This window comes from Sapajus apella, unplaced genomic scaffold (assembly GCF_009761245.1).
Source record: "Sapajus apella isolate SASKATOON/1434 unplaced genomic scaffold, GSC_monkey_1.0 scaffold8, whole genome shotgun sequence".
In the NCBI taxonomy this organism is placed as follows: domain Eukaryota; kingdom Metazoa; phylum Chordata; class Mammalia; order Primates; family Cebidae; genus Sapajus; species Sapajus apella.
Genome location: NW_022436948.1, coordinates 1976943 through 1988949, shown reverse-complemented (window position 1 = coordinate 1988949; position 12007 = coordinate 1976943). Strand labels below are relative to the sequence as shown.

Genomic DNA, 12007 nt, shown 5'->3' with positions numbered 1-12007 from the left:
GGCTTCCTGCAGAGGGAGCCCATGTCCTGGGGATGCTGAGGCCAGTGGCTGGATGATGCCCCAGCAACCAAGGATGTCCCCTGCACATCCCACCCACATCCCACCTGCCCGACACGCCCAGTCCACCTCGCCTCCAGAACCCAGCTGGGACGAGGCCCACCCCCACTCCTGCTCCTGAGGTTCCACATGGGAGAGGTTACAGCCCAGTGTGACAAAAGATTTATAAGCTGGGCAATGTCGCCAGCATCCTGAGGTTCCACATGGGACAGGTTACAGCCCAGTGTGACAAAAGATTTATAAGCTGGGCAATGTCGCCAGCAAACACACATCCCTAATCATGACAGACACTGCCTCTCAGCACAAGGAAGGGGAGGCTGGGGGCCCTGGGACAACAAGGCCAGGAGGGATATAAAAGCCTGCGAGCCCCAAGCACCTCACACACTCACTCATTCACTCATCCACTCACCCACCCACTGACTCACACACTCACACACTCACACACTCTCTCACACTCATTGACCCACACACTCAAACTCACCCACACTCACACCCACACACACACACTGACTCACCCACACTTGCTCACTCACCCACACACCCACACACTAACACACTCACACACTCACACTCATTTACACTCACTCATTCACTGACTCCCCCACACTCAGACACACACACCCACACACTCACCCACTCCCTCACCCACACTCTCACTCACCCACACACACTCACCCACCCGCATACTCTCACACACACTCACCCACACGGTAATTCACTCACACTCTCACACTCATTCACTGACACCTACACATTCACTCGCTAACCCCTCCACACACACACTCGCTCACACTCACCCACACACTCACTTGTACTCACACTCTTACACAGTCACTCACACTCACGCACCCACTCACAGTCACACTCACCGACACCCACACACACTCACTGACACACTCACACACCCACACTCACTCATTCACACTAACACACAACCACACACCCACTCACACACCCAGTTACACATCCACTCACACTCACTCTCACCCTCACACCCTCACACTCACCCTCACCCTCACCCCCTCATCCTCTCACACTGATACCCACACACTCACTCACTCACACCCACACTCACCATCACTCACACACTCACTCTCAGTCACACTAACACATTCTGTTACCCACACACAGTCACTGTCACTCCCTTAATTCACTCACACACCCACACACACCCACACACTCACCCACACTCACACTCACTAACCCCCACACACACACCATCTCACACTCACTGTCTCACTCCCTCTCTCACTCCTTCACTCACTATTCAGTCACATCTCCCCCAGTTCACCTGCTCCCCACACCAGCATGGCCACATCCACCATGTCCATCTGCTCCAGCGCTTGCTCTAACTCCTGGCGGGTGGACGACTGTCCAGAGAGCTGCTGCCAGCCCCCCTGCTGCACCCACAGCTGCTGCGCCCTGGCCCCCTGCCTGACCCTGGTCTGAGCTGTGTGTCCAGCCCCTGCTGCCAGGCAGTCTGTGAGCCCAGCCCCTGCCAATCGGGCTGCACCAGCTCCTGCACGCCCTCATGCTGCCAGCAGTCTAGCTGCCAGCCGGCTTGCTGCACCTCCTCCCCCTACCAGCAGGCCTGCTGCGTGCCCATCTGCTGCATGCCCATCTGCTGCAAGCCTGTCTGCTGTGGGCATTCCTCTTCATGCTGCCAACCAGTTTGTGGTGCCTCTTCCTCTTGCCAGCAGGCCTGCTGTGAGCCCTTCTGTTGCAGGCCCATGTGCTGTGTGCGTTCTGGGGATTCCTCTTCATGCTGTCAACAGTCTAGTTGTCAACCAGCCTGCTGCACCTCCTTCCCCTGACAGCAGTCCTGCTGTGTGCCTGTCTGCTCTGGGGATTCCTGTCTGTGCTGCCAGCAGTCTAGCTGCCAGCCAGCTTGCTGCACCTCCTCCTGCTGCAGACCCTCCTCCTCCGTGTCCCTCCTCTGCCGCCCCGTGTGCAGGCCTGCCTGCTGCGTGCCCGTCCCCTCCTGCTGTGCCCCCTCCTCCTCCTGCCAGTCCAGCTGCTGCCGCCCGGCCTCCTGCGTGCGCCTCCTCTGCCGCCCCGTGTGCTCCCGCCCAGCCTGTTGAAGCTTCTCCTTAGGCCAGAAGTCCAGCTGCTGATAGCCACGTCCCCCAGGGCCAGCCGGTCTCAGACCCCACCCCCCTGCCAGTCCTTAGAAGCCCCTGACCTCCCAGCCCACCCAGCCCCAGCGCAGCTCAACCACAGAGAAGGAGCAGCCCCACCCACCGCCGCCCAGTCCAGTGTGGGGTCTGAGACGCTCACTGGCTCCTCCCTGACCTCGCCCAGTGTGGAGGAGCCCGGCTGCTCCTCACCAGGCTTCCCGGCTGCAGGCCACGACCCTACGCTGTGGGGATGGGCCTCCTGACCCGGGTCTCACCCAGGAGGCACCCTGTGCCTCTGAGCACCAATAAAGCCGCTGCGATCCCACGCTGACTCTGTGCTGACTCTGGCGCACCCAGGGCGGGAGGGGACAGAGCGGGGCCTGGCCTGGCTCTGGGGGGCTGGGCCCTGATCTCTTTGCATCTCCTGCTGGGGGGCCTCGGGGGCTCTTGTGACACCTGGAAGCTCCTGCCCACCTCGAGGCATGTTCTGCTCCCCGGCTCCCCTCCCGGGTCCTGTGGGGCCAAAAGCCTTGCTCACAGGCTGAGTCCCACGGGCACCGCATGGCTCCGGCCAGCGCCCCTCTCACTGTGGGTGGAAGCAGCTCCTCCCACGGCGAGGGGCGCGGCTGTCCCGGGGGTGGCAGGCCCCAGCTGTGCTGGGAGGTGGGAGACGAGGGTAGGTGGGAACTTGGGCTCCAGCTGTCCCGGCGCTCAGGGAGTTCCATCGGGGAAAGCCTGGGCACCCCGGCCTCCTGTGCACACCCACAGACGCTCAGGGACGCCCTCTGCTCCGGACCCGGGCTTGCAGCTGGGTTGCAGAGCAGGGGACTGAGACGCGGCCTCCGGAGCGCCCTGTGCTGGGCTGGGGGTCGGAGGGCTGAGGGGTCGGAGGGCTGGGGGAACGGAGGGCTGAGGGGTGACGGAGGGCTGGGGGGTCGGAGGGCTGGGGGGACGGAGGGCTGGGGGGAGGCGGAGGGCTGGGGGGGGTGGAGGGCTGGGGGTTCGGAGGGCTGGGGGGGATGGAGGGTTGGGGGGACGGAGGGCTGGGGCGTCGGAGGGCGGGGGGGACGGAGGGCGGGGGGGTTGGAGGGCTGGGGGGACGGTGGGCTGGGGGGACGGAGGGCTGGGGGGACGGAGGGCTGGGGGTGCAGGGCTGGGGGGACGGAGTGCTGGGGGGGGCGGAGGGCTGGGGGGATGGAGGCCTGGGGAGGCAGAGGGCTGGGGGGGCAGAGGGCAGTGGGAACAGGAAGGTCTCAGGGCAGCCGCGACAGAGGAGGCCCAGGACAGCGTGGGAGCGTGTCCAGACCAGAGGGCAGGAAGGGGGCTCTGGGGGCAGGTCCTTGGCTCCTTCCACGGGAGACAGGCAGATTCCAGAGCCGCGCAGTCCTCACCCTCGCCCCCGCCCCCGTGACCCGCAGCTGCGAGTCACCTCACTCCCCTCACCTCAGGAGAACACAGTTGGGTTTGGGGGCCTCGGCCATACTGTGGGCACAAAGGACCCCCGCATCTGAGAAGGCTGCACGTGTCAGCTCAGGCTGCTGTGACGAAGCCTCCGGAGCGGGGCTCGAGCCATATTCACCGGGTCTCTCACAGCCCGGGGGCTGGAAACGGAGGGCCAGGTGCGGCAGGGCCGCTTTCCGAAGCCTCTCTCCTGGGCCCGCAGACCCCGGCTCCTCCCTGAGGCTGCCCCTCTGTGCGCGTCTCCTCTTCTCACAAGGACACCAGGCATTGGATTAGGGCCCATGCAAGGGACCTCATTTTAACTTAGGCCTTCAACATGTGACTTCGGGGCCATTACAAGTCAAGCCTACATTAGGGGCTCTGGCTTGGGCCCTTGAGGCAGGAGTGAGGGCGGCAGTGAGGCCACCTGTGCCTCGAAGCCCCAGTGGGGCCTGGCTAGGGCAGGCACTCCCTGCCCATAAACTGCAGGGATGGACATTTGGACAGAAAGAGAGCCCTCGGGGAAATGCTGCTCACGTTGACCCCTCAGCTGCTAAGCAACATTGTCTAGAGGCCTCAGACACCCACCGAATGGTTCCTGTTCAGGCATCCTGCTGTCCCGAGCACCTGGCTTCTACCGGGAATTCTCACTGGTCCCAACACAGGAGGCATGGCTTGTTTCCAGAGCAGGGAGGTGGGGACGGAGCGCAGGCCAGGCAGCTGTGCCAGAAGAGACAGGCCATGCAGGGACAGGTGCAGGGAAAGTGGGGGCCACAGGGCTGTCGAGGGGGTCAGGAGCTTCCTGCATCAGCCTTCTGAGTGGTATGGAGAGTGACCTACAGCTTCAGGGGCTATGGTTCACTCACTCACGGTGATAGAAACCAACTCAGGATTTAGGACATGAGAGTTCTTGGGGATGTTGGAGAGGGGCTTTGCAGTCATGTTCTGTGGGCAGAGCCGTCCTGTGGTGGGCAGAGGGGGAACAAGCACCGAGGAAGTGAAATGTGAACGCAAATAATCTTTTCTCCAAAGACCTAACAGAACAAGGCAGGAGAAGAGCACAATGATGACGGCTTCCGGAAGGACTAACACACAGGGCTTGCCGTAATTCACCAACTCAGGCTTCCTCAAGCCAGAGAAGCAGCTACACAGAGGGTTGGTCAGAACATTTAAAGGCGAATGAACCAGTCACTGCCGCCTGGGCAAAGGATATTAGTTAGGAAAACAATGGACACCCCCCAAAATTCTGGAAGAGTTGAGAAATTAGACATTTTGGGGAATTGGAAGATTCCACATGTCCTTGGGAGTCTACAAGGCCCCCATGCATGCCCATGATGGAGCACAGAAAATGCCTGAGAAGCTCTCAGGGCTCACCTCTGGCTGAACTTCAGGCTCTGAGCAGGCAGGAAGTGAAGCGGAAGGCAGAGTCACAAACCACCCAGCTAAGCACTGAAGGTGTGAACCAACACACACAGTCCAGCTACAAAGACTGGGAAAAAAAACATCTTTTGACTCCAGGTGTTTAAGAAACTGTCAAACTACTATCTGAGCACTAAGCAAATGGAATTGTGACCCCCTCTATGACAAAGAGTACAATCATTACAAACATAGTTTAGGAAAGTCACTTAAAAACAAAACAAAAAGCTACTAGCCACACAACCAGAAATAACAAACCACAGGGAAGAGAGAGAATATGCCATCCAGAATTATCAGGTTATAATATTCCAAATGTCCAGTTTGCAACAAAAATTATGAAGCATGCAAAAAGCAAGAATGTATGGTTCATTCACAGGGGGAAAAAGGCCAATTAGTAAAAAATGTCCTTGAAGAAGCCCAAGATTGAATTTACTAGACAAAGTCTTTCCATTAGCTCTAAAATATATGCAAAGAGCTAAAGGAAACCAAAGGCAAAGACCAAAGAGAAACTAAGAAAACATTTCAATAAAGTGAGAATATCAATAGAGAGATGATAAAAAGGAATCAAATAGAACTTCTGAGAGTTGAAAAGTATACTAACTGATACAAAAACTTCACTAGAAAAGGTTCATAGCAGATTTGAGCAGACAGAAGGAAAAATTAGAGAACAGGTAGCTAGGTCAAGTGAAGTACTCCAGTCTGAAGGGCATCAAAACAAGAGGCTGAACATGATGGCTCATGCCTGTAATTCCAGCACTTTGGGAGGCTGAGGCAGGCAGATCATTTGAGGTTGGGAGTTGAGAACAGCCTAGCCAACATAGTGAAACCCTACCTCTACTAAAAATAAAATGAAATAAAAATCAATAAAATAAAATAAATAGCTGAGCATGGTGGCACATGTCTGTAATCTCTACTCGGGAGGCTGAAGCAGGAGAATCACTTAAACTTGGGAAGTAGAGGTTACAGTGAGCTGAGATCATGCCACTGTACTCCAGCCTGAGTGACAGAGTGAGACTCTGTCTCAAAACAAAAAAACAACAACAAAAAAAAGAATTTTTAAAATGAACAGAGTTTAGTTGGCCTGTAGGACATCATCAAACATACCAACAGCACACTTAACAGCAGTGTCAGAAAAAGGGCAGGGAGAGAATGAAGCACTCAAAATTATTTGAAGAAAAACTATAGAGACGGAAAGTAAAATGGTGGTTGCCAGGGGCTTGGAGGGAGGAGGAATGTGGAGTTAGTGTTTTACGGGGACAGAGTTTCAGTTTTCAAGATGAAAAGTATGAAGACCACTGGTGGTGATGACTGCACAACATTTTGAGTGCATTTAATATCACTGAACTGTACACTTAAAATGGGATAAATTTTATGTGTATTTTACGACAATAATTTTTTTAACTATTTGAAGTAATCAGGGCCAAAAACTTCCCAAATATGATGAAACATGTGACTCTACAAATTCAAGAAACTCAGTGAGCATCAAGTGGAATAAACTCAAAAAGATCCACACAGAAATATAAAATTAAACTATTGAAAGACAAAAAGAGAATCTTGAAAGCAGGATGAAAGAAGATAAACAGCTAATTTCTCATCAAAAACCATGAAGAACAGAAGGTAATGGGATGATGCACTTAAAGTGCTGAAAAAGAAAAAAACTGTCCACCAAGAAGTCTATGTCCAGTGAAATGATCCTTCAAAACTGAAGGAGAAACTAGGATAACTTCTGGATCAATAAATGTTGAGAGAGTTCATTGCCAGTAGGTCTGCCCTACAAGAAATGCCAGCTCAGGATGAAATAAAAGGGCACTAGGCAATAACTTGAAGGCGTGTTAAGAAATAAAGAACACTAATAAAGGTATCAATTTTGGTAGTTTGTATGTGAATAGGAATTTATCCATTGCATCTAGTTATCAACATTACGAATGTATTTAATATCACTGAACATGCTTAAATGGAATGAATTTTATTGGTTTTATGTGTTGGTGTAAAACTGCTCACTTCTTTTATAATCTTTTTTATTTATATAGGTCATTAGTGATGTTCCCATTTCCATTTCTGATTGTAGTAATTAGAGCCTTCTCTTTTTTTCTTAGTCTAAAGGTTTATACATTTTATTGCTGCTTTCAAAAAACTAATTTTAGACTTCATTGGTTCCATTATTTTTCTCTTCTCATTTATTTGCTCCCTTTATGCTATATATAATCTTTATTTTCTTCCTTCTTCTAGGTTTGGGTTTAGTTTCCTCTTTCTTTTCTGGTTTCTTAAGATCTTTCTTGTTTTTTAACATAAGCATTTACATCTATAAATTTCCCTCCATAAACTGTTTTTGCTGTATCCCATTAAGTTTTGGTTTGTTACACTGTCATTGTCATTTATCCCATAGTATTTTCTAACTTCTCTCTTCTTTGATCAACTCATTGTTTAAGTGTGTGTTGTTTAATTGCCACATATGTGTGAGTTTTCCAGTTTTCCTTCTGTTATTGATTTCTAATTTCCATTGTGGTCAGAGAAGAAACATTACATGATTTCAATAATTTTAAATTTATTGAGAATTGCTTTTTGGACTAATGTATGGCCTAATCTGGAGAATTGAGAAGAATGTGTATTCTGCTGTTGTTGGGTTGAGGGTTTTATTTGTGACTGTATTAGATCTAGCTTGTTTATTGTGTTCTTCAAGTTTCTATTTCGTTATTGATCTTTGATCTAGTTGTTCTATTTAAAAAAATTTTTTTTAATCAGTGGAAGTGACTTATTGATGTCTTCAAATATTATTGTTGAGCTGGAATTGTTTATTTCTTTCTTCAATTCTGTCAATTTGTGCTTGATATATTATGAGGGTCTGATGTTAGGCACATTAATGTTTACAATTGTCTTATCTTCTAGGGCCAGGCATGATGGCTTATGCCTGTAATTCCAACTACTCAGGAGGTTGAGGCAAGAGGATTGTTTAAGGTCAAGAGCTCAAGACAAGCCTGGGTAACATAGCAAGACCCTGGCCCCTAAAAAAAATTTTTTTTTATTACCCGAGTATGGTGGTGTGCACCTGTCGTCCCAGCTACCTGGGAAACTGATGTGGGAGGATCACTTAAGTCCAGGAGTTTGAGGCTGCAGTGAGCTATGATTGTGCCACTGCATTCTAGCCTGGGCAACAGACCAAGACCCTGTCTATACTTCTTTTAATGGTTCTGGGACAATTGGATATCTACACACAAAATCATGAAGTTGCACTATATCTCACACCAACAAATTAACTAAAACTGGATCAAAGCCCCAAATATATGAGATGAAGCCATAAAACTCTGAGAAGGAAACATAAAAGTCAATACGCATGACCTTATATTGGGCAATGGTGTTTTAGATGTGAGAGCAGAAGCATAAGCAACAAAAGGAAAAAGATAAACTGAATGTCATCAAAATTAAAAAGTTGTGTGCATCAAAAGACACTATCAAGAGAGCAGAACAACCCACAGAAGGGGAGAACATGCTTGTAAATCATAATTCTGGTAAAGATCTAATATCCAGAATATATAAATAACTCTTAAAACTCAGCAACAAAAAGTTAACCCAATTTAAAAAGAGGCAAAGTACTTTAACAGACATTTCTCCAAGGAAGACTGGCAAATGGCCAATACACACAGGAAAAGAAGCCCAATATTGTTGGCCATTAGGGAAACGTAAATCCACACCATGATATGCTGTTGCTGCGTATACCCACTAAGCTGGCTATAATTTAACACACACATACACAGACAAATAGAAGGGAGCAGATGTTCACAAGGATGAAGAGAAACTGGAACCTTTGTACATTGCTGCTCAGAACATAAAATGGTACAGATGCCGTGAAAAACAGTCTGGCAGGTCCTCAAAAAAAATGTGAACATGGAATTCCATATGACCCATCAGTTCCCACTCCTAGGTGTCTACCCAACAGAATTTTAAAGAGATGTTCAAACAAAAATGTGTACAAGAATGTTTATAGAAGCACTATTCACACTAGCCAAAAGTTGAAAAGAACCCCAAAGTCCATAAGCAGATGAATGGATAAATGAAATGTGGCGTGTCCATACGACAGAATATGAATCAGCCATACAAAGGAATGGAGCTCCAAAACATACTACATGATGTACCTTGAAAATATGCTGAGTGAACAAAACCAGACACAAAGGCCACATATTCTATGACTCCATGGATATGAAACATGCAGAACGGGCAAAGCCATGGAGACAAGCAGAATAGTGGTTGCCAGGGGCTGGGGCGTGGCTGGTTAATAGTACACGGTTCAAGAACCGAAAGTCAAACACCGCATGTTCTCTCCCATTCATAGGTGGGTGTTGCACAATGAGAACACATGGATACAAGGAGGGGAGCATCACACGCTGGGGTCTGTTGGAGGGGACTAGGGGAGGGACAGAGGGGGGTAGGGAGGTTGGGGAGGGATAACATGGGGAGAAATGCCAGATATAGGTGATGGGGGCATGAAGGCAGCAAATCACATTGCCAGGTATGTGTTTATGCAACAGTCCTGCATGATCTGCACGTGTACCCCAGAACCTAAAGTACAATATATATACATATTACGTGGTTTCCTTTTGGAGTGATGATAGTGTTCTGAACTCGGTAGGTAGCGGGATGGTGGCACAACATTGTGACTGCACAAAATGTCACCAAAGTGCACACTTTAAAATGGGTAAAACGGTAAATTTTATATTACCGTTTACCATAATTTAAATTAATGACACCTGCCAAGGGTTTCTAAGAATGAAGCCCCTGCGCTCCAGAGTACTGGATATCATCAGCATTTTAAATCTTGTTTCCTCTTACGGGGGGAGACGTGTTTAAATTTGAGAAACTTTAGTTATTAATGAGGTGAAGTCACTGTTCATCTCATTAATGCTTATTGGAAATTTAAAGTTTTAAACCTTGTATTCAATTATTTTGGATCTCATCCTGTTTTAGTGGTAAGGACCTTAAACGTTTTACATTAATCTTCCACCTGTCATGGAGATTGCAAGTATTTTCTGGCAGTTCAGTGTCTTCATTTGTACACCCCGTGATTCCTTCGGGGCTGTGACCGGAATGACGCAAATGCTGAGCTGAGGCACACGGACCAGTCTCCAGCACCCACCCTGCCGGGTTTCCAGGGGGCATGTGCTGTGTGTGCCCTGGTCAAGGTTTACGCTTTTGTTCACATCTGACCCTCTCACATTCCCATCGGGCATTTTATACTTGGGGCTGCCAGGCGGATGGGCTTCCTTTCCGTTTCATTGTCACACGGTCATGGCGGGGGTACGAGTGGGGCCGCTGGGTGCGGTGACTTTGTCCCTCATCCAGCCCTTCGGTGAATGTGGCCTGGGACAGTCACTCTGCCACCTACAGATACCAGAAATTCACATCACGTTTCAATGTCTTGGCTTGTGGCTTCAGTCAAGGTGCAAATATAGAGTAAGATTCCCTGTTAAGCTCCCGGGCATCTGGGCAGCGGGACTGACTGTGTCCCCATCGGATCCTTTTCTCATTCAGAAGAGGCTGGAAGGATGTTGGGAGGTGTGTGGTTCCTGTCAGAACCAGCCTCAGGCTGCGCTGCGCTCAGGCCCCAGGACAGAGAAGCTCGCCTGTGACCATCCCTGCCCCGAGGTCAGGGCCAGCCCTGCCTGATGGCCTCCAAAGCACAGGCTTTGTCAAGTCCAAGTGTCCGCTAGTCTCCACACGACCCTACTCCACTCCTGCCTCTCTAAGGCAAAGACGCCTTCCCACCCTCAGGCCATGACCTATGCCCACCCCTCTCAGGACACCTGACCAGGGCTCCAGGGGACGGTGGTCCAGACTCAAAGGCCAGTCCCCAAACCTTGTCCTCCCAATGAGCTGACTGTCCAGAGGCCTTCCCGGAACATTCCTCTCCCTCGCAGGGGAGGGAGGTCCTCCCTGTCCTCCTGCCCTTGGCAGACATCAGGAGCTCAGAAGATCCCACAGCCCCCCAGGAAGCGCTGCCCTCAAGCGCCTTTTCCCTGCACAGGCGCCTCCTTCCTGGCTCTCCCAGTCCCAGCCAGGCCAGCCTGCCCCATGAGGTCCCTGCAGACAGAGGCTGGGCATCCCCTGGGCCAAGAGACCACGCTGGGGACAGTCAAAGGACCTGGCAGGTGGAAGTCACCAGGGCAGCCCCAGAGACGCTGCACTGTCCCCCCTGGTGTCCCGGGGTCCAGGCTCAGCCAGGGGCACCGGCCCTGCCCAGGACCAGCCAAGTGTGAGGAGCAGAGTGAGGACAAGTCACAGCAAGGGAAGCAGAAATAATGAGGGTCCTCCCAGCAACAAACACCAACACGGAAGGCGTTGCTGAGTCTCGTGCTGGGGAAAATACAGGCGCCGGGCGTATAAAAGCCCCAGAGCCCCAGGAGCTGACAGGCTCACACACTCACAAACTCACTGACACTCACTCACTCACACCACCCCCACTCACCTCCTCCACACCCCAGCATGGCCGCGTCCACCATGTCCATCTGCTCCAGCGCTTGCTCCGACTCCTGGCAGGTGGACAACTGCCCAGAGAGCTGCTGCCAGCCCCCCTGCTGTGCCCCCAGCTGCTGCGCCCCGGCCCCATGCCTAACCCTGGTCTGCACCCCAGTGAGCTGTGTGTCCAGCCCCTGCTGCCAGGCGGCCTGTGAGCCCAGCCCCTGCCAATCAGGCTGCACCAACTCCTGCACGCCCTCGTGCTGCCAGCAGTCTAGCTGCCAGCCGGCTTGCTGCACCTCCTCCCCCTGCCAGCAGGCCTGCTGCGTGCCCGTCTGCTGCAAGCCTGTCTGCTGTGCGCCCGTCTGCTGCAAGACCATCTGCGGCAAGTCCATCTGCTGTGTGCCTGTCTGCTCTGGGGCTTCCTCTTCATGCTGTCAGCAGTCTAGCTGCCAGCCGGCTTGTTGCACCTCCACCCGCTGTCTGCAGGCCTGCTGTGTGCCTGTCTGCTGCAAGCCTGTGAGCTGTGT

At 51.5% G+C, this 12007-nt stretch overlaps 2 protein-coding genes and 2 pseudogenes across 3 annotated transcripts in view; 3 read left to right on the top strand and 1 right to left on the bottom strand.

The window, feature by feature from the left end:
* PWP2 (PWP2 small subunit processome component) overlaps positions 1-12007 on the top strand; it is a 613222-nt gene that overhangs the window by 456726 nt on the left and 144489 nt on the right. The window lies entirely within an intron of this gene.
* The window catches only part of LOC116550575 (thrombospondin-type laminin G domain and EAR repeat-containing protein-like), a 94208-nt gene that overhangs the window by 46907 nt on the left and 35294 nt on the right, over positions 1-12007 (bottom strand). The window lies entirely within an intron of this gene.
* Positions 1314-2286, top strand: LOC116550567 (annotated as a pseudogene).
* The window catches only part of LOC116550564, a 1161-nt pseudogene continuing 597 nt past the window's right edge, over positions 11444-12007 (top strand). The window contains exon 1 of the transcript XR_004268489.1: positions 11444-12007. This exon is cut by the window's right edge and continues 597 nt beyond it. The product of XR_004268489.1 is annotated as a keratin-associated protein 10-1-like (transcript).